Here is a 19,789-nt window from a genome sequence, read left to right as displayed (position 1 = left end):
GCTGCGGGTTGCATGACTCCCCCTTTCCCTGGTCATCTCGCTATCAGACAGCTACTGACCGCCGACCGCTCGGGGGAAGCGCGGAGCCGAGAGCAGTCAGGGTTTGGATCCAGCGCGGCGGCCTCTCGTTTCCTTCCCCGACCCCCAGGAGCTGAGATTTCGCGCCGGCGGGGATCGGGAGGGACGTGGAGACTGGCAATTCGGGGCCCAAGGAACGACGTTCGAGGGCGCCATATTTTCAGTGGGTTTTTCAGAGGCTAAGGGGGCACCCACTTTCCGAAAGCCCCCCGGGGGAGGCCGGAGCGATTGTCGCTGGGAAAGTTTGCGCGCCTGGGAGAGCTAGGAGGAGGCTGTCCCCACAAGGGCGCGCAGACTGCAGCGTGTTGCTCAGACTGGGCCAAGCTGGGTCTGGGGGAAAAAGAGACGCTGGGGACCGAAGAGTGCGGCTCGCGGGTGTCACGGTGCAGCGGAGTGTTAGCATTTGGGACTGTGAGGCGCAGAGCACACGCCCCTCTTTTCCCCAGGTCACCGCCGTCCGCGCTCGGCCGGAGCCTTGCGCACCGCCGCTCCCCGGCCCAGCGCACGTTGCAGAGCATTTCCTCCAGCGCCCTTTTCCCCCAGCATCGCGCCTCGCCGGGTGTTCCACCTGGTGCGGGAGCTCACGCAGGGCTGGAGAGAAAGCGGCTAGGTTCGTAGATGGGGCAAAGGCCTGGCTTATGTGGTTCAGCCTGAAGCCTCCTGTCGTCCCCTGGCTTGTGGAGGCGACCGGAGTAGCACCCGCGGCTGCGTGCAGGGCTCTCACTGTGGCGCGGGCTGGCGGAGGAAAGGGGGGCGTTTCCCAAAGTCGGGGCTTCAGGTGACACGTGGGAAAACTTGTTTTCTTGCTGCTGGTGGTGGGGCAGAGATGGAAGGAAAGGAAAGGAAGGAAGGTTAATGAAAAACTAAGCCCGGATTCTTTCCAGAGAACGGGAGAGGAACGACTGAATGAGCTGAAGTGTTTGGTGTTGTAGAGGACACAGTTGCAGTAGGATGGTATCTCAGGGAAGCGCGCGCTGAAATACACGTAATTACGAGCACCGTGGTGCTCAAAGTGACACTTTTGATTCTGATAGCCCATGGAAGAGGGAGTTGACATTCATGATGTCCTAGCTCCTGGAGGTAGTGACTTAATAGAAATGGGGCTGTGGGGGAATCTTTACTTTTGTACATAGATAGTGACCCCTGCTTTGTCGTGACAGGGCAGGGCAGAGAGTGTTTGCTGACCTGTGATTGGCTGGGTGCCGGAATATGTTAGCTTTTCTCCTTGGTGTCCTAATGAAATTGTCACAGTGGAGGGGTCGTGTCAGCTCTTGGTGTCTTCTTCATTGGAAGAGATTCCGGGAAGGACTACAGAAACCTAACTGGGTGAGGGGGCGGGAGAAGCAGAGATGTTCATTAGGGAGATGTGCCCCTGACATCGGCAGTCATCTGTGAACTTCGTTAAGTGCCTCCAGTGTGAAAGTTACCCTTTCAATTTCCAAGGTTGTATCTTCTCTGGTCCCCATCACGGGGATCTCTGCAGAAAGCCAGGAGGTTGAGTTGACAAGACATTGGCCTTGAGAAGGGGTGGTGGTGTGCAGACAAGAATGCTTTTTCCTTTAATTTGAACACTGGAAGAGAGGAAACGACTGAGATTACGTTTGTACAGAATTAGAATAGCTAATGTTGTTTGTACAGAATTAGAATAGCTAATGTTGGATAGAATTAGCTGCTGAAAGTCCTCACCCCACCCCAATTACATTGAAATTTCCAGACTTAGATTAGAGGTGGTACACTGAGTCCCAGAAGCGGAAGCTTCTCAGTCACTGTCTACCCTGTGCCCTTGTGCCCCTTTTCATTTATGTAGGAAATGCTATGGGACTATGGGGGGGGGTCTCAGTTTGGGGCTTTGTGTTCTAGGCTATCTCTGAGGGAGAGGTAAGACTTTCCAAACTCAATCCTTTTGAATTGCTATTCAGAACAGGTGTAGGCTATGTGTGTTTAAAATTCACCATATCCAGATTTGTTTTTCAGCATTGTTCCCTAGAGGGGCATTTTAAGTTTATTGTTTATGTGCATGTTCCTGGCTCTTGTGTGCAGTGGCCAGAAGAGGGTATTGGGTCCCATGGTAACTGGAGTTCTAGGTGGTTGTGAACCACAATGTGGATGCTGGGAACCAAACCCATGTCCTCTGCAAAAGCAGTCGATGCCCCTAACTGAGGAGTCGGGTCTGTGTGACACGTGTATTTTTGTACACCTTTTAAACATGATGCAATGAAAATGAACTTAAAAGAACTTTTAAAAAAGTTTTTAAAATTTACACTTATTTGTCTGTCCGTCCGCCTGCCCGCCCATCCATCCATCCATCCGTCTACCTATCTATATTTTTGTGTGGGGTGGGTGGGGGAGTGCCACAAGGCGCCCTCTGTGGAGGTCGGAAGAATCAACTCTTCTACCATGTGACTCACTGGGATTGGATTCAGGTTATTAGGCTTTGGGGCAAGTGCCCTCTACCAGCCAGCATGTCACTCGCCAGCCTCGGAGATGCTTTATTTCAGGTCCTCTAATTAATTTCAGCTCTACTACCTTAATATTTATTTAATGTTGTATGCCTCTTTCACTGGGTATTAGTAACCAGGCTCTGCTGCCTCTTGCCTGGTTCTTACTCTCGTAACTTCATAGCTTGATCACAGTGCCTGATCCCCCACCCCATTAAGATTTTGTAACTTCAAAAGGGTTAGAAAAGAGCCTTTGTGAACTGGAAAGTTGCCTATCAGTTTACCAGGCACGTGACAGGTGGTGCACGCACACATGTGGCACGCCCAGGTTCTTAGGATGGGGTCTGCGACTTGTGAGCTGTGACATTCTTGCTCCAGGACTGCTAGAGTCAGAATATTTTCTTGGGGATTTTGGGTGGTGTTTGACTAACAGGAAGTGCCAATAACGGTCAAATCGTTCCAAACAATTTTTATTAGGTATAAAAAAATGTTTAAAGACAAGAAGAAAAATCTAACAAGGAGGCCAGCATTCTAGAATTATAGCTTAACAAACCCAACTGGTGCCTTTTTAATTACAGTATTTACCCCATCCAGAACTTTTTAATCCTATTGCTTTTATATTTAATAACAAGGCGAGCTAAAACATAAGCCAAACACAACTATTACAAATAATGGGGATAAGTGGTGGGTTTAACCAGATGTTTTCCCTGAAGTTGAACAAGTCTTCCATACTTTCCTGCAGCTCCCCTCCCCAACAAACAGGCAAAACTCAGACGATGAGGGCGTTTTAGAGGGTAGACCAGAAGTGTGAAAATGGACTCCCGGAGGTTGAGCACCTTAGCAACCTGTGTCTTAGTGGCCCTTGCCGTTGATGGGCAAGCTGGACACAAGATTCCGTGGTCCTTTGAGCCCCCCCTTCTCGTGTTGCTCTGAGCTATATTTGCAGCCCATTTCACAGTGGATTTTCAGAGTCTGACTGGGGCCCACATGCTTGCTCTGTTTTTTAACCAACAATTCCATCTCTACCAGCTGATTCTATCTACCATACTCTCCTAAGAGCCTAGAGTAGCCCACAAACATTTGTGTTTCCTTTTTGTTTTCCTCTCCTACCTTTGGCTTTAACAAACTGAATTCTTGGTCTTCCATTCACTTCTGCAGTAAAACCTCTTGGGGGTTTCTCCTGCTTCTCTGATAAGACAACCCATGCCCTCACCCCACACCTCCTATCCCTTGAGGGCAGTGCTCTTGTTTTGTGTTTATTTAGAAGATAAGGTGGGGAGGCGATAAGGGTGATTAAGTGGTTTATGGAGCACAAAACTATCAAAAGATGCACAAAAGAAAGACAGGCCACTCCCACGGGAGAAGCATTTGTGCTGCTGGAGAGGTGACTCAAAGGTTGAGAGGATTGCCACTCTTGCAGAACCCAGGCTCTGGTCCCAGCACCCATGTGGCAGTTCATTACTTACTATATGTAATTCCATTTCCAAAGGATCTGATTCCTTCTTCTGGCCTCTGCAGGCACCAGGTATGCACACACACACACACACACACACACACACACACACACACATATATATACACACACACAATGGCAAAAACAAACACAAAACCCACTCATACACATATAATAAAAGGGAGCCTCACCTTTTTTTTTTTTTTTTTTTTTTTTTTTTTGAGACAAGACTCCATTCTTTCCTCTCTCCTCTGTACCCAGTTCAGGTTCCCGAACACCCTCAACCTCCTTGACCTTCTCCCTTTGCTGAGTAACCCACCCTTGATTAGGCTTGCCCTCTGCTTTGCTTCCACTGCCCTAGCCCCTGGCTAATGAGCCTGGGTGGAGAAGCCCCGTGGCCGCCTGCACAGCCTAGCTCTTGATGTATGAGCGTGAATCCCAAGGGGCCTCTTGACACTGCCAGACCCAGTGTGCTTCTCATCCCAAACTGCTCTCAGCTGGTGCTGTGACTTTCTTCTCTAAGATGCAATTGCACACTGGTCCCAGCACCTTGCTGTACTGAGTCCACTGACTGACTGGTAAGGATTTCTCTCTTAGCCCTTCTGCAGGCATCTCCTTTCCCTTCCATACTGGCAGAGTCTCCCCTCTTTGATGGGATCGTCTTCCCTGGAGATGCTCTAGCATCTTCATCCCAGGCAAAAAGCATCACCATCAGCAAGTGAAGCCCCTTGACCCTGTGTCCTAGCTCATTCACTTCCCATTTTCTGCTCTCCTTAGCAAATACTTTAAAAAATTATTTATTTCCTGTGTATGAGTGTTTTACCTAGATGTATGTCTGTGCACTACTTGTGTGCCTTGTGCCTGAGGAGGCCAGAAGAGGGCATTGGATTTTCTAGAATTGCAGTTACAGGTCATTGTAATCTTCTACGTGGATGCTGGAAAGTGACCCCAAGTCTTCTATAAGAGCAAAACGTGCTCTTAAACACTAAGCAATCTCTCCAGACCTTTAGCAAAAAAAAAAAAAAAAAATTTTTTGAAAGAGTTATCATGTTCTGACTCACTTTCCTCCCCATTCATTTATTTGTATTTTTTTTAAACAGGGACTCATTATGTATTCGTTGGCTGCTCTCAAATTTGCTATGTAGAACAGGATGGCTTTGAACTTACAGAGACTTGCCTACCTCTGTCTCGTAAGTGCCAGGATTAAAGCACCATGCCTGGCTTCCCACTCATTCTTTCTCCCACTTTACTCTGGCTTTTGCCCTGTTCTTTTGAGCCAATTTTCTTTCCTTCCTTCCTTCCTTCCTTCCTTCCTTCCTTCCTTCCTTCCTTCCTTCCTTCCTTCCTTCCCTCCCTCCCTCCCTCCCTCCCTCCCTCCCTCCCTCCCTTCCTTCCTTCCTTCCTGACTTTTGCCCTATTCCTTTGAGCAAACCTTTCTCTCTCCCTCCCCCTCTTCCCTCCCTTCCTTCCTTTTTCCTCCTCCCCTTCTCCTCTTCCTCTTCTTTCTTCATCTTCTTCCGCTTCCTCCTCCTCCTCCCTCCTCCTCCTTTTTTCAAGACAGGGTTTCTCTGTGGATCTTTGGAGCCTATCCTCTGTAGACCAGGGTGGCCTTGAACTCACAGAGATTCCCCTTGCCCCTGCCTCCTGAGTGCCAGGATTAAAGGTGTGTGACACCACTGCCTGGCAAACGTTTCTTAAGGGACTAGAGAGATGTCTCAGCGACTAAGAATATGTACTGCTTTTGCACAGAGGAAACAGATTTGGTTCCCAGCACCCATGGCTTACCACCCTTAACTTAAGTTTCAGGGCATCCAATACGCTTATCTAGACACCATGGGCAACTGTGCTCCTGTGCACAAACCTACTACATTCATACACAAAATTAAGAAATAAACAAATTTTAAAACAAAACATCCAAAGAGACAGTTGCTACTGTCGTTTTTGAGACAGGATCTCTCTTTTTAGTGCTTGCTGTCCTGGAACTTGCAGGTCTGGCCTCTGCCTCCCAAGTGCTGGGATTCACTGCGTGCGCCAACACACTGGGCTCAACGAAACATTCTTAAGGCATTAGCATCATCTGAGGACTGAGTCCAGGGGTGCAACTTTCAGCATCTTCAGCCTCCCTACATAATTCAGTCAGCTGATTGCCTCCTCTCTGGAACATTTTCTTCACAGAGTGAATCTGCCCCTGGCTACTCTGACTCAGGCCCTCTTGTTTGATCTAATCTTTCTGGCTTCTAGAAACCGGAACTGTGGTTCCATGAAACAGTCTGCAATATCCTCTGCTCCTGAGAGAGGTCACAGTGGTACCTTACTTCTGTCTCAGGCCTCTTCCTTTCTTGAATCCATGTCCCTTTGACATTCCATGATATCATGCATGAGATCTTTTTTATCTTGTGGCCTATAAGTCCCATGTGCTTTGGAGGTGGCCAGTCTGCAAAGCCTTCACTGCACAAGCGTGAGGACCCGAGCCCCACCCCCAGTTCCCAGGTAGAAGTTGGGTGTGGTGCTGCGGATTTGTAATCCCAGTGCTGAGGAGGTGGAGACAGGAGAATCCTTGGGTCTCCTTGGCCAGCCAAACTGGCCTACTCATGAAGCTCCTGGTCTGGTGAGAGACCCTGTTCCAAGCCAGAATGTGTCGGGCCTGGAGAGATGGTTCAGAGGACTGGAGTTTGGTTCTCAGTAGCTATAGTAGGTGATTCACAACTGCCTGTCACTCCATCTCCAGGGCATCTAACATCAGTCTGATCTTCAAAGGCACCCTATCCCCATATGCACACACATGCACATACATACACATGGGACACAAAGAAACATAAATAGTAAAATAAATGTTAAAATGGGTAGAAGTGGTGGATTAGACCTTCAATCCCAGCTCTGGTCAGGCAGAGGTAGATCTCTGTGAGTTTGAGGCCAGCCTTGTCTGTGTGGAGTTTCTGGTTACCCAAGGTTACACAATGAACCCTGTCTCAAAAACAGACAAACAACATCAACAACAAAACACCCAGAAAACAGAACAAATGATGACTTCTGAGGAATGACACCACCCACCTAAGGTTGACCTCTGGCCTCCCCACACGTACACACACACACACACACACACACACACGCACGCACGCACGCGCGTGAACACACACACATACACACACATGCACATGCACGCTTCGCTGCTCCAGAAGAGAGCCTAGTTCTGCCTCTGGATCCCCATGTGTCTGAAACAAAGAATGCCCATCATATAACAAACACCCAAAACATTCTAATGAGTGACGGACTTTTACTGGTTACAGGGTGAGCCCTGGTTGAGGAGATTTTATATCAAGATGCAGTAGTTTGAGGTCCTGTTCTGGGAATGAGGGGCTCAGGTACTGAATGGTTGGGCACACCCATGTTAAATACTTGCTGAGTGACAGAAAGCACCTGCCAAGGATGGCTAGAGGAGACAAATGACCGCCTCTCTCATTTCTATCTCTGAAGAGGGGCACTTAAGCCGTCTTCTTGGTAACTTTTGACACTGGGTTGGAGACGACAAATTGACTTGCCTGAAGTGTTTGTCATTGACCTCAGTCAGTGTTCTTGAGAATCACTCATCCCCAGAGCCCACTTGACCACCGGGGAACCGTCTCCCTCCTCTCCTTAGCCTGGGGGAATGGATTATTGGATCTGGGTGGGACAGTTAGTTCCCTGTATCTTTCCACAGAGGCTGTCCCAGCCGTTCAGGGGAGTCCCAGTGAAAAAATTCTCCTCATGTTTGCCTTGCCTCGGGACTGCCTTGGTAATGACTTGGCACTCTGTCTAGTTCCTATTTGATTCGGAGTGAAGCCATTTCCTAAATATGGCCTGAGGTCATTCACGGCAGTTCTTCCAAGGAGAGCATGGATTATTCCCAGGTTTGAGAGATTATGCGGAGGGCACTTTAAGAGGCTTAATTTTCTCCTTGAAGGACTTTCAACTGGCCTATCACTGGTCATTCCAAGCCCTCCCCACGTGGAGTCAGAGGAGCCACCCTGGGGTAAGAGGTCAGCCAAAGCAGCTGAGGTTTAGTTCCCAATGAAAATGGCAGATATCTTTGTAGGACGTCTTAGCCTGGTTCAAGGGGAGTGTATTTTTGTTATCCTCTCAAAAGAAAAGAGTCAAGGGCGACAATTCATTTGGTCAAGTCCTTTGCTTGTAATTATGAGGACCTGAGTTTGACCCCCGGAACCAACTTTTTAAAAGCTGGGTATCGTGAGTGCCCAAATGCTTGTAATCCCAACACCGAGGAGATGGAGACAGGAGGATCACTGGTACTTGTTGGCTAGTCAAGCTTAGCCTACTTGACTGGTTCCAGGCCAGTGAAGAAACCATGCCTCAAAGAAAAAAAAAAAGAAAAGAAAAGAAAGAAAGAAAAAGATATTGACATTCACAATCTCCATGCATATGTGCACATACATGCTCATAAGCCTATGCACAGATGTCCACATGTACCCAGGAAGACCCACCCACACAATTAGTGAGTTGGTGCAGAGACTACTTTTTAAACTGCTGCCAGGAGCTTTCTTCTTCTCTTACCTGAGCTGCTGGACCTTCTTCTAAGGCATTCCCTTTCCTAAACCTGGCCCACCCCACTGCCTTGAGTCTCTGAGGAGTGGCTCCCAGGAGAGACTGCTGGAGAAGGGCTGGGGAAGGTCAGGGTAGCCAGGGGACTGGACAGCCTCCTGCAGGGTGCACTGGACAGACTTGGCTCCTCTGGAATGCAGGACACCCATCTCACTGGGCCACAGTTCCCTAGCTGTCCTACACGCTGGTCACTAAGACCCTGTAGCCTCCTATTTTAAATGCACCTTGAAAGAGCCTTTTATTTTCTTTGGGTAAATTTAATTTCCTGGCCTCTTTCCCCGGTGTGTTTTGTTCTACTTAAGTGAGAGGAAAAGCTCAGTTCAGCTTGAGAAAATCGCCTCCTCAGGGTCTTGATGATTTATTAGGGCCCATAGGTGCGTGTTGGGGATGGCACAGATGGGTTTGACCAGCTCCCCGGCAAGGTGGTGGGCTGCTAGATGCTGTGGGACTGGAAGAGAAGCAGGAGGTGTGGGCCAGCTGTGCAAAGGTGGATTTGGCCGTTGCAAAGGGTGTTCCCTGCTTCTTTCTGGTGACCTTGTGGCTGTGGGGACTTTCCTGTCTTGTGACAGTTGCTGCAGGTCAGGATTGCGCATCGACCCCTGCAGTTGTTGCCTTCTCTGCTGCCCACCTGGTACCTTTCTGAGGTTCTGGAAGCCAGAAGTTCAAGACCAAGGGCTGGTTCATTTTGAGGACCATGTAGAGACTCTATGATTTCTACTCGGTCCATGCCCTCCCTGTGCCCTGTCTTCACACCTTCATCTTTTTATCCTGTTGTCTGTGTCTGTCTCCAAATGTCTCATTTGAAAAACACCTGACACATTGGATTAAGCCTAAATGATCTTATTTCAGCTTGATTATCTCTGTGAAAACCATATTTCTAAACAAGGTCACCTTCTGAGGTATGAAAGGAAAGGATAGACTTCAGTATAATTTTTTACTTGTATGAGAAAAGAAATGTTTCTCATAGAACATAGTTCAATCCATAGATGATCAAACAGTCTTCTATTTCAAAAATCTGAATCCATCATGGACTGCTTGTTGGTGAATTCCTCTCTCAGGCTAAGGAGCCCGAGTCCTTCACTCTGGAAGCTTGCACCTACGGGTGCCATTGCCCTGCCCCTGTCTCTTTGCATCTAAGACCTTGCATGCTGGTTGCCGTGACAACCGTGGGAGGCAGGTGTTCTCATCCTACTTTGAGAAAACAGAGGTACAGCAAGGTCTTTTTGCCGAATGTTGCATGAGTTTGGCTCTAACTCAGATCTTTTTCATTCACAAGCGTCTGTAACAGCTCTGTGTCTCCATCCTTGACATGAGTGATTGTCTCCTGGGAAACCCATTGAAAACATGGACTTGGGAGGTCTTGTGGGATACTTCAGAACCTAGCTGAGTTTTCAACCAAGGGATCTGTATCTTTCATTGTTCCCTCTGGAGATTTTGATACACTCAGATAGGACCTAATACATTCCACCTTGGACTTTGTTTCTCAGAGGGGGGAAAAAGCACCACTAAGCTGTCATTTGGCTTTTTTTTGCCACTACCTTGCCTGGGAGGCAGCAGAAAGCTTCAGAGAGAGAGACTGTCACTGGAAGGGAGAGAACTTGGTCTGGAAGCCAAACTGCTACTGTTCTGCTGTAGACAGTCTTGTGTAGCCCAGGCTGAACTGGAACTCTCTGTGGAGCTAAGCATGACCTCCGGATCCTCCTGCCGCCACTTCCAAACGGTGGAATTACAGAAGTGAGCTGTACCTGGTGTTTTGTGGTGCTGGAGATGGAGCCCAGCATGCTAGGCAAGTACTCTGCCAACTCAACCAGATCCCTGGCCCTCTCTCGGCCCTGTGCGTAACTCGCGTGTTCGTATTCTATGGGCTGGGCCTTTGGCTACTCAGCTTTTGTGAATGAGATTATAGGCTCAGTAAATGTAAAATAAATCTCGTTTGAATTTTCTGACATATAGGTGCACATCGCACTCCAGAGTGGAAATAAATTGAGATGATTCAATCACAAATAAATGCTACATGCTTTTATGGGGTGTGTGTGTGTGTGTGTGTGTGTGTGTGTGTGTGTGTGGTGTGTCCTTCATTCAGGAAGATAGAGCAAGAAATGTGACAAGAAGCTGGAGAGATAGCCCTGTGGCTAAGATTGAGTACTTCTGTTGTACTTGGGTTCAGTTTCCAGAACCCATGTCAGATGACTCACAGCTGCCCATAATTCCAACTCCAGGGAATCTAACACCCCTCTTCTGGCCTCTCCCTCAGGTGCACATTACCCCCTCCCATTCATTTATATTAATATTAACACTAAATTATATTAAAGTCAATAGTTTAAAGTTTTGTGACAGTTCAGTATCTTTACTGTTATAGAATATACATGTATTAGCAAAAATGTGCTTAAACCTCTGTGTGCTGAAGAATCACCCACAGAAAGGCAGTCAAATGTGCACATCTGGGCACTACCCCTTCAACACTTACGGCAGCAAGGCTGAGGTAGGACTTGAATTCTAAGCTGCCGGATCAGGGACTAAACGTAGAGCTGGCAACCCCCATTAGTAAAATATTGTCCCTGTGTGCTTCCTTGTCAGTATTACAGTACCTGTCTCCTTGGAGCATGAGAACGTCTCTCAGTTCTTCTCAGTATTAGCCTGTAAGTTAGAAGCCATGTTCAGGACCGATGTCCAGGCTATTCAGCCTCTCTCTTTCTCTCTCTACCTCCCGACCCCCAAAACAGAGCCCTTGGCTACCCTGAAGGTCACCATTGTATAGCTAAGAATGACTTTGAATTTTTGACCATTATCCCTTTTTTCATCTTCTGAGTGCTGAGATTTCAGACTTGAGACACCCAGTTTGTGTGTTGCTGGGTATGGAACCCAGGGTTCCATGCAAATTAGGCAGTCACTCTACCAACCAAATTACATCCTAGGCCCTTCAGCATCTTGAGCGATTGTGTCGCTCTCAGGCTCCTCAGGTCTCAGCTATGAGTGTGGTCCTGGCGTCATCATTGGAGTGACTTCGGATATGGGTAAGCGCTGTAGCTGCCTAGCCCTCAGAGAGTCCCACTTGATAGGTTTGGAGGTCGCTTCTGTACACTGCCTCCCCCGCTTCCCACCTCCCAGTTATAAACATTACCACGTATTTTAGTGACATGTCTAACTATTTTCTGGTTTGGAATTTTGTTGTCTATTTTGAAGATGCCAGAACTTTATTTTTCAGTTAGAAATATAATGCATTTCTGATTTTTTCTTTGAATAACCCCTCTCCCGTTTTTATATAAGCTCCTGCAATTCATTTCAAAATAAGCCTTAAATTATTGGGTTCTTCGATCAGATAAAGCCCTTTGGTGCACTGACACAGTCTGTGGATGATAGTAGAGATTTCTGGAGATAATTTAAGGAGATTTTGTGGTTTTAAGCTTGCACAGGTGGTTAGGAATGGCTTGTAGTAGATGTGGGTCTGCATCCTTGGACTCAGTGTGCATATTAAATTAAACAATTGGTAAATGGTTACATATGGGAGGAGGAGGCGGGAGGAGGGCCCTGTCTCCTTGGTGAAGGAGATTCAGTTGCATTAACCGGGACATTATATCTTGGTATTTTGAGATCCATGTCTTGCAGATGTTGTGTGAATTGATTTCCTGCCCTTAGAGACAAGAATTTTTTTTTTTCCAATTCTGTGTTTTTCCTTTTGACTGAATGGATACTTTCAGCTTTAGAAAGGGGAGCCAATATTAATTTTGTGTTATTGGGTCATGTACACCACATTATTTTACGGTTGTGAGCCTAGCCTTTCATGGCTGGCCATCTCTCCATCCCCACATTACTTTACATAATGCATTCTTGAAAAGTTAAATACTCAAAAATCTGTAGGAGACCATGTATGTGTTTGTCACAGTTGATTGAACTGTGTTCCTCTAAAGAATGAATTTTACTGTATTTAGCTTCATTCTCTTTCGTTTTTTTAAAAAAATATTTATTTTTAATTGTGTCTGTATCTGTGTGTGTGTCTGTGTACGTGTGTGTGGGTACCCATCTCTGCACAAGATCTCTCTGGAGCTGGGCTTACAGCAGGACCTGGAACTCTTAGCCACCTGATGTAGGTACTGGGAATTGAACTCAGGACCTTTGTAAGACCAGTACCTGCTCCTAATTGTTAAGCCATCTCTCTCCAGCCCCGTGCATAAATACATCTTTACTACATATACGGTATCAAGGGAACTTGTCACGTTAGCTGTACTTTTTATAAATTAGTTACCAAAAGTCAAGATTACATGAGTGATGTAGTGTCCTCCCCACCTCCACCTCGGGTGTCTCTGTTTCACACTGGTTTGAAAATGGTTTTGCCTGTTTCCTCTGTTTTGCTAGTCCAGACCAGGTGAGTTGTGCAACTGGCCAGGGGCTACCGAGAGATGCACTTGGCCTCTCATTCCTAAGCCGGCACATCTGGAACATGGAAGTTCTCTGAGGTCCTGGGGGTGAATTAAGTTCTCACGTTGATGAAGGCACCATAGTTCAGAGAGGCCAAGTGGTTTGGATGTCACTGGAGTAGCAGGACTGAAGAAAGGTCCTCTGGGTCTGGGATTCCCTGCCAGTGTCTTTGTAGACTCTTGTCTGGGAGGTTTCTATTTTTCTAAGTCTGGTGTCTCAAGCAGTGGTTCACCTGTGTTGTTGTGGATTTTGGAGACAGCCCAGGAAGAGGAGCCCTGGCCTTGGGATCTCTCAAGATACTTGGCAAAGCCCTTTCTGGGTGTTTGCTGAATGCCTGGGGGCTGCAGGCTGAAGCCCTTGCACATGCAGAGTGATGGATGGTGAAGTAGATCAGAGGGGCAGCACGCGGGCGTTGATGTGATCGCCTACCCCACAGTGGCCACCATTCATACTGTGACTTGAGCACGCTACCTGCTTGCTGTACCCGGCAGTGTGCTCATCAATAAAATGCATCCATCATCCCCCAGTTACGTCGTTGTTGTAAGAAGGGAACAGAAGCCACACTGTGCATACTTCTGAGCATATGCTGATTATCTATAATTCTGTAGAGGGAGCAAGTTAATGTATGGTTTTGTTTGTGCCCCAGCCAACCACAGGACAGGAGTTTGGTGTGTTTCCCCACCTGTTTGGGGCCCTGTTAAGAATATCAGGGAGGTGTATTAAAGGGTTGTGCTGCTTGTTTTGCTCATTGGTTGAGGAGGTTGAGGTTGGAGGTGAGCTTCTAACCACAATACTCAATTACAGTCTCGGGTCATCTGATAATGTGTTATTGAACAGTCCTTCTCTAGGTCCCGACAAAGGATTATTTCCCAAGGGTGCCAGGAGCCGGCAACATGAAAATTAGTTCATCTTTCTAACATGCTCTGTGGGGCCTCCGAGACGAAAGGGATTAATTAGTATTTCAGTTAACTGAAGCGGGGCTGGAGTTGTAGCTCCGTTGGTAGAGTGCTTGCATTCAAGAAGCTCTGGGCTCGAGCTCCAGCACCACACAGATAGTGGCACATGTCGCTCCTGTCTGTACTCTGGTGGAAACAGTTCAAAGTCACCTCTGGTTATATAGTCAGTTCGAGGCCAGCCTGGGCCACATGAGACTGTCCAAGAAAAAAAAAAAAAGACAAAACCCCAGTTAACTTAAATGGAAGATGGAAAGCAGGCACTAGCCCGTGAGAGACCTTTAAATACAGGTGGGACGGGACCAGCCGAAGGTGTTTAAACACGCCTGCTTATATAACTCACATGGTACTGTCATGTTCATTACTCTTCTGGGCTTGTCTTGGTGGACTTAATGCTTCCTCCATGTGATTCTCACTAGGGCTGGATTATGAGCCTCTGTCCTTGCTCTTCAGGGTTGACCAATGTTCTGGTAACATAAGCACCACCCAGGGACCTTAGTGTTAGGAACTCAGATTCCACCCTTATCTATAGATGTCGGACTCACTATGGAAATGGAAGCTCAGGTGAACTTGTGGCCACAGTAGCCTAGGGGAAGCTTGCCTGAAAGGCAGGGACACCTGTCAGCATTTTACACTAGGACATGGGGAGGGAGGTGATATTCCTGTTGACCGCTTCTGAACACCTGCCAGAGATGAGGGGCTAAGGATTTAGACTTGGATTTCTGTTCTGCTTATGCCTGATACTGTGGATCATGGCTCTTAATCTACCCTTCCCTATTCTCATCTTCATCCCTATCACCTCCATCCCCATCACCCCCATCCCCATCATCTCCATCCCCATCACCTCCATCCCCATCATCTCCATCCCCATCACCTCCATCCCCATCACCTTCATCCCCATCATCTCCATCTCCATCATCTCCATCCCCATCATCTCCATCATCTCCATCTCCATCCTCATCACCTCCATCCCCATCATCTCCACCCCCATCATCTCCATCTCCATCATCTCCATCCCCATCACCTCCATCCCCATCACCTCCATCTCCATCACCTCCATCCTCATCACCTCCATCCCCATCACCTCCATTCCCATCACCTCCATCCCTATCACCTCCATCCCCATCACCTCCATCCCCATCACCTCCATCCCCTTTCCTCCATGCCCTCAAATTCATCCCTCCTTCTGCCCCATCCCCCCTCCATTCTTGTCATTCTCGTCCTTACCCCCTTCCCTATCCCTATATCACCTCCCCTTCTCTAACATCATTTCATCCCGGGCTGGAGAGATGGCTCAGTGGTTAAGAGCATTGCCTGCTCTTCCAAAGGTCCTGAGTTCAATTCCCGGCAACCACATGGTGGCTCACAACCATCTGTAATGAGGTCTGGTGCCCTCTTCTGGCCTGCAGACATACACACAGACAGAATATTGTATACATGATAAATAAATTAATTAATTAAAAAAATTATAATCTAAAAAAAATCATTTCATCCCTCCCCATCTCCAACCCCATCACTTCCGTCCTTATCACCTCCATCTCCATCCCCTCCCCTCCCTACCCTCATTTTCATCCCTCCCCCATCTCCATCTCTATCACCTCCATCCCCATCATCTCCATCCCCATCACCTCCATCCCCATCACCTTCATCCCCATCACCTTCATCCCCATCATCTCCATCCCCATCACCTCCATCCCCATCACCTCCATCCCCATCACCTACATCCCCATCACCTACATCCTCATCACCTCCATCTCCATCACCTCCATCCCCATTCTCATCTCCCTCCCCCTCCCTCTGCCATCTTCATCCCTATCACCTCCATCCCCATCACCTCCACCTCACATCTCCATGTCTCTTTCACTGCCTTCCTATTAGGGTTGTTCCTAGGAGAATGGTGCCTGGGGATAAGAGAGTCTTTGCATGGCTGGGCCCACCCAAGTGTGCTGTCTTCCTTAGTATCCATTGGCTGTTCTGACACCTTGCTGTCCCTGGAAGGAAAAAAAAAGACTTAGAGCTAATGTAAAAGTCAGCTAGCTTGGCTTTCAGGAGACCTTCGGGGGTTTGCGTCCTATTACTGGTGGGTCCCTGGAAACCTGGTTTTATTCCTATCCAAGGACAAGGTTGAACAGAGTACCATTTTTTCTAATGCTTCTCCAGACTTTTAAATCCTCCTTCTCCAAGTCCCATATCAGAGGAATTATCCCAGGAGACGCCTGCCAAATGGCACCAAGTAAGCTTTCCTGCACTTTTCTGAAAAGACAATTAAAAGTGTATTGAGGAACCAGAGGAGCTCAGTGCCAATTTGGGAAGCTCTCCTGAGGGAACCTTTCTCCTCCCAGCCCTCGCTTTGAGAGGCTTAGCTAGGCAAATGCGGAGACAGTCAGTCTTGGAAGAGGACAGGGAAGAAGAGAAAAGGGAGCCAGTGTGCTGGAGAGTGTCTCCTCAGGAGAATGGAAGTCTCTGCAGATACAATCAAGTGGAAATGGGAAGCCCATTATAAATGCATCAACACTTGAATCATGTTACCGGTTAGCCCTGGCATTCTGGCCTGGGCTGTGCTTAGAAAACTGAGCTCTTGTGGAGGTCAGACTCTGTTCAAGGTCACATTGCAAGTTAGGGACTAGTCTGCTCAGGATCCAGAGCTGGTAATTAGTCCCGTGTGCAGCCCCTTGTGCTCTTCCGCCTTCCGCCTGGGATGGAAGATGGTGAGAATGCAAAGCTATGGTGACTGGATCCAGATGGACTGGCCTGACCCCACCTCCCTTTAAAGCCACCATAGTGGAGTTTTTTGTTTGTTTGTTTTTTAAATAGAATATTTTAATCTGCTGGTTTTATTTGCTAGTCTACCTTTGTGCACAGGGCTAAAGATCAGAAGAGGGAAAAAAAATTCCCAAGCCAGTCAGTATCCTTATTGCTGGGGATGCTGTAGCCGGCTGTGTTTTTCTTAGCTTCAGACACCAGCTAGAGTGGCCTCGGGTGCAGAGGTCAATGGAGACCTCTGCCCTGGAAGTGACAGGATGTTTGCTTTCTAGTCGGGAAACAACTGATAGACTGTTTCCAAGGCCCACACTTATAGGTGTGTATTAGGTTGAACATTAAAATGTAGGAACTGGTGGCGGCCAGCTCAGTTGGCAGAGAGCTTGTCTGGTGTGCATGAAGCCCTGAGTCTGACCCCAGTGCCATAGAAACAGGGTATGATGGTGAATGTCTGTAATCCTAGCACTGGAAGTGGAGGCAGGAGGATCTGAAGTTAAAAGTCATCCTTGGCTACATAGGGAGTTGGGAGTTAGCCTGGGCTACCCGTGACTCAACAGCAACAATGCCCAGGAATAGTGGAACTTGTCAGTGATTCTCTTAGCAGGGACTCTGGAGACTCCCATATCTAAGCCTGTGGGATGTGACCGCTTCCGTGATTAAATGCCAGGTTATGTGTGAAAACAATCTGAGGTTGGTTTTGTTGCTGTTGTTATTAGTTTTGTTTTTTCTTTCTTTTATCTTTTTCAAAACAGGGTTTCTTTGTGTAGCAGCTCTGGCTGTCCTGGAACTCACTTTGTAGAGCAGCCTGGCCTTGAATGCACTGAGGTTCACCTGCCTCCACCTGCATGCCCCTATGCCCGGCCTGGTATTTTTATTTTTATTTTTTAAACCACATAGTTTAGCAATAGTCTGCAATAAACTGGTTAAAAATGGCTTCATGTATGTACTCATTTTGTCGGAGCCAAGTCCTTTGTCTCACTGATGTCCAAAGGCATGCTGTTAAACAATAAGAGCATTTAAGGGCATTGGTCGAGGAGACGGCCTCGGGAGGCTGGACTCCAGGCTGAGGCCTTGTGGGCAGAAGTTTTATGTCTTTCCGGGAGCTCCTGGTCATGTCCATCAGTTCAGCATTTCTTCCCAGCCACAGGAAGTGTTTGCAAAACTGTGCATCTTTTGCTGAGAAATTAAGTCATCTTAGATTAGTTGGTCCTGTATGTTCTGAGAGTTCTGTAGGCTTGAAAGTTTAACTGATCCACAGATTGAAAATATTTGTGTATAGGCCAGGTGGTAGTGGCGCACACCTTTAATCCCAGCATTTGCGAGGCAGAAACAGGCAGATCTCTATGAGTTCAAGGCCAATCTGGTTGACAGAGCAAGTTCCAGGACAGCCAAGGCTACACAGAGAAACCCTGTCTCAAAAAATAAACAAAAAAGGGCATGAAACAATAGGTATGCTGGTACACACCTATAATCCCAGCACTTAGGAGGTCTAGACCTGAGGACATAGAGTTCAAGGCCTGCCTGGGCAATATGAGACTCTTCGGGGGGTGGGGTAGGGAGTTGTTATTGAAAAACATTATTATCTCATTATTATATGCCCATTTCCCCTAAAACGTGGTATAACAACTGTTAATTATTTATACATAATTTACATTGTATGAGATATTAGTAAGTAATCTGGCATAACTAGAGCATAAAAAGGAATGAAGGTGTTGGCTCTGTAAACATGATGCTATTTTATATGAGACATCTGATCATCTACAGGTGTTCGTCGCTCCTGGGCTTCTGTAAGTGCCCTATGACCTCAAAGGACAGCTTCTTAGAGGAAGCGAGCTGTCCTGGGTATCAGAGGTTGAAATTGACACGAAACCAGTGCAGGTGTTTTGAGAAGGGGGGGGGGGGGGTGGCATGCTCTGACTTCAGTGTTGGCATGTCAGTGTTCCCGGGGGAGTGGGTGTGAGAACCTGGACTTTGTCTTGCCACTCAGTCAGTAAGAAGCCAGAGTCCTGTCTAGTGGGTGGCTGAGGGAGTCTGTTCAGCACATACCTCCAAGGGATCCCAGGACTAGCAGAGGAAACAGCGTTACTTGGGAACTTTCTGAAAGCACAGGTTGCACAGCGGCGTCCCCACCCAGCAGAACCTTCAACTGTGAGTAGCGTGAGTGAGGCACGCACGTGCAGGGCACTTGGTGCACCGGAGATGCCGGGTACAGGACCGGGCAGCAGAAGCTGTTTGGATATGCATTCTGTAGGGTTGTTTCCCAAAGCGTTTCATGGTGGGCTAATGTCTTGTTTTGGTAACACTGCTGAGGATGGGTTAAAGCTACACTCCCATTAGTGCTCAGTGATAATTCATTACAACCCGAGGTCCATAGCCAGGATGTACCAATAGCCATCCAGCTCACCTCAGACTTATCCCTGTCAGAAAGAGACTTGGGTTGTGAGCCGAGGCATTGAAGAGTGGCCCCTCTAGGATACTTGTGACAGCGTTTTTCTGGGAGGAGTGGAAGACAGGGACTGATCTCATAGTTAAAGGGAAACACTGCCCTAGGGCTGTGGGGGAAACAGGTTTTTGTTGCAGAAGTGGTGGGGCTGCTCGGTGTTTCCCATTCAGGCTTTTTTGAATTCTAGGATCTTGAAGTTTGTTTTCTGCTGAAAGGGTGGTTCAGTAGCGGTACAAACAGACCATCTATTGTCTGAACAGTTACTCTTGGTTCAACAAATGCTTCCAAAGGAAACAAATTAAATTTGAGATAGAATTTACTTTGACTTTGAATGGAAAGAGGATAGTTAAAAAGTGTCTATTCATGCCCTTGCCTGAGGCTGGATAGACACTGGAGCAGAAGAGATTCCTGCCTTGTGTGTGTTACCAGAGGCAGCACTGCTTGCCAGCTGCCTTGGTACAGGCCTTGTGTGGGAAGGGTCTGGTGGGCCAGCTCAGGGGTCTGGACCTGAGACCTGTCGCCTGCCTACAGGAGACTTCTCCTGGCTTGCAATTTTCTTATGCTCTTTGCAGTGTGTGAAGTAGAGGCTGTCACTCAGCGACCTTCTGAAATCCGGGCTTCTTCCCGAGTGAGTTGTCGCCTTCCCCTTCCT

The 19,789-nt window shown here is 47.6% G+C and overlaps 1 protein-coding gene across 5 annotated transcripts in view; it reads left to right on the top strand.

Annotated features, from left to right (window-relative positions):
* Nucleotides 1-19,789, top strand: part of Tln2 (talin 2) — a 406,415-nt gene that overhangs the window by 709 nt on the left and 385,917 nt on the right. The gene's annotated exons all lie outside the window — the stretch shown is intronic.

The sequence above is a fragment of the Myodes glareolus genome, chromosome 4 (assembly GCF_982192425.1).
Source record: "Myodes glareolus chromosome 4, mMyoGla1.1, whole genome shotgun sequence".
Lineage (NCBI taxonomy): Eukaryota > Metazoa > Chordata > Mammalia > Rodentia > Cricetidae > Myodes > Myodes glareolus.
The sequence above is the reverse complement of the archived record's forward strand: the minus strand, read 5'-3'. Positions and strand labels throughout refer to the sequence as shown.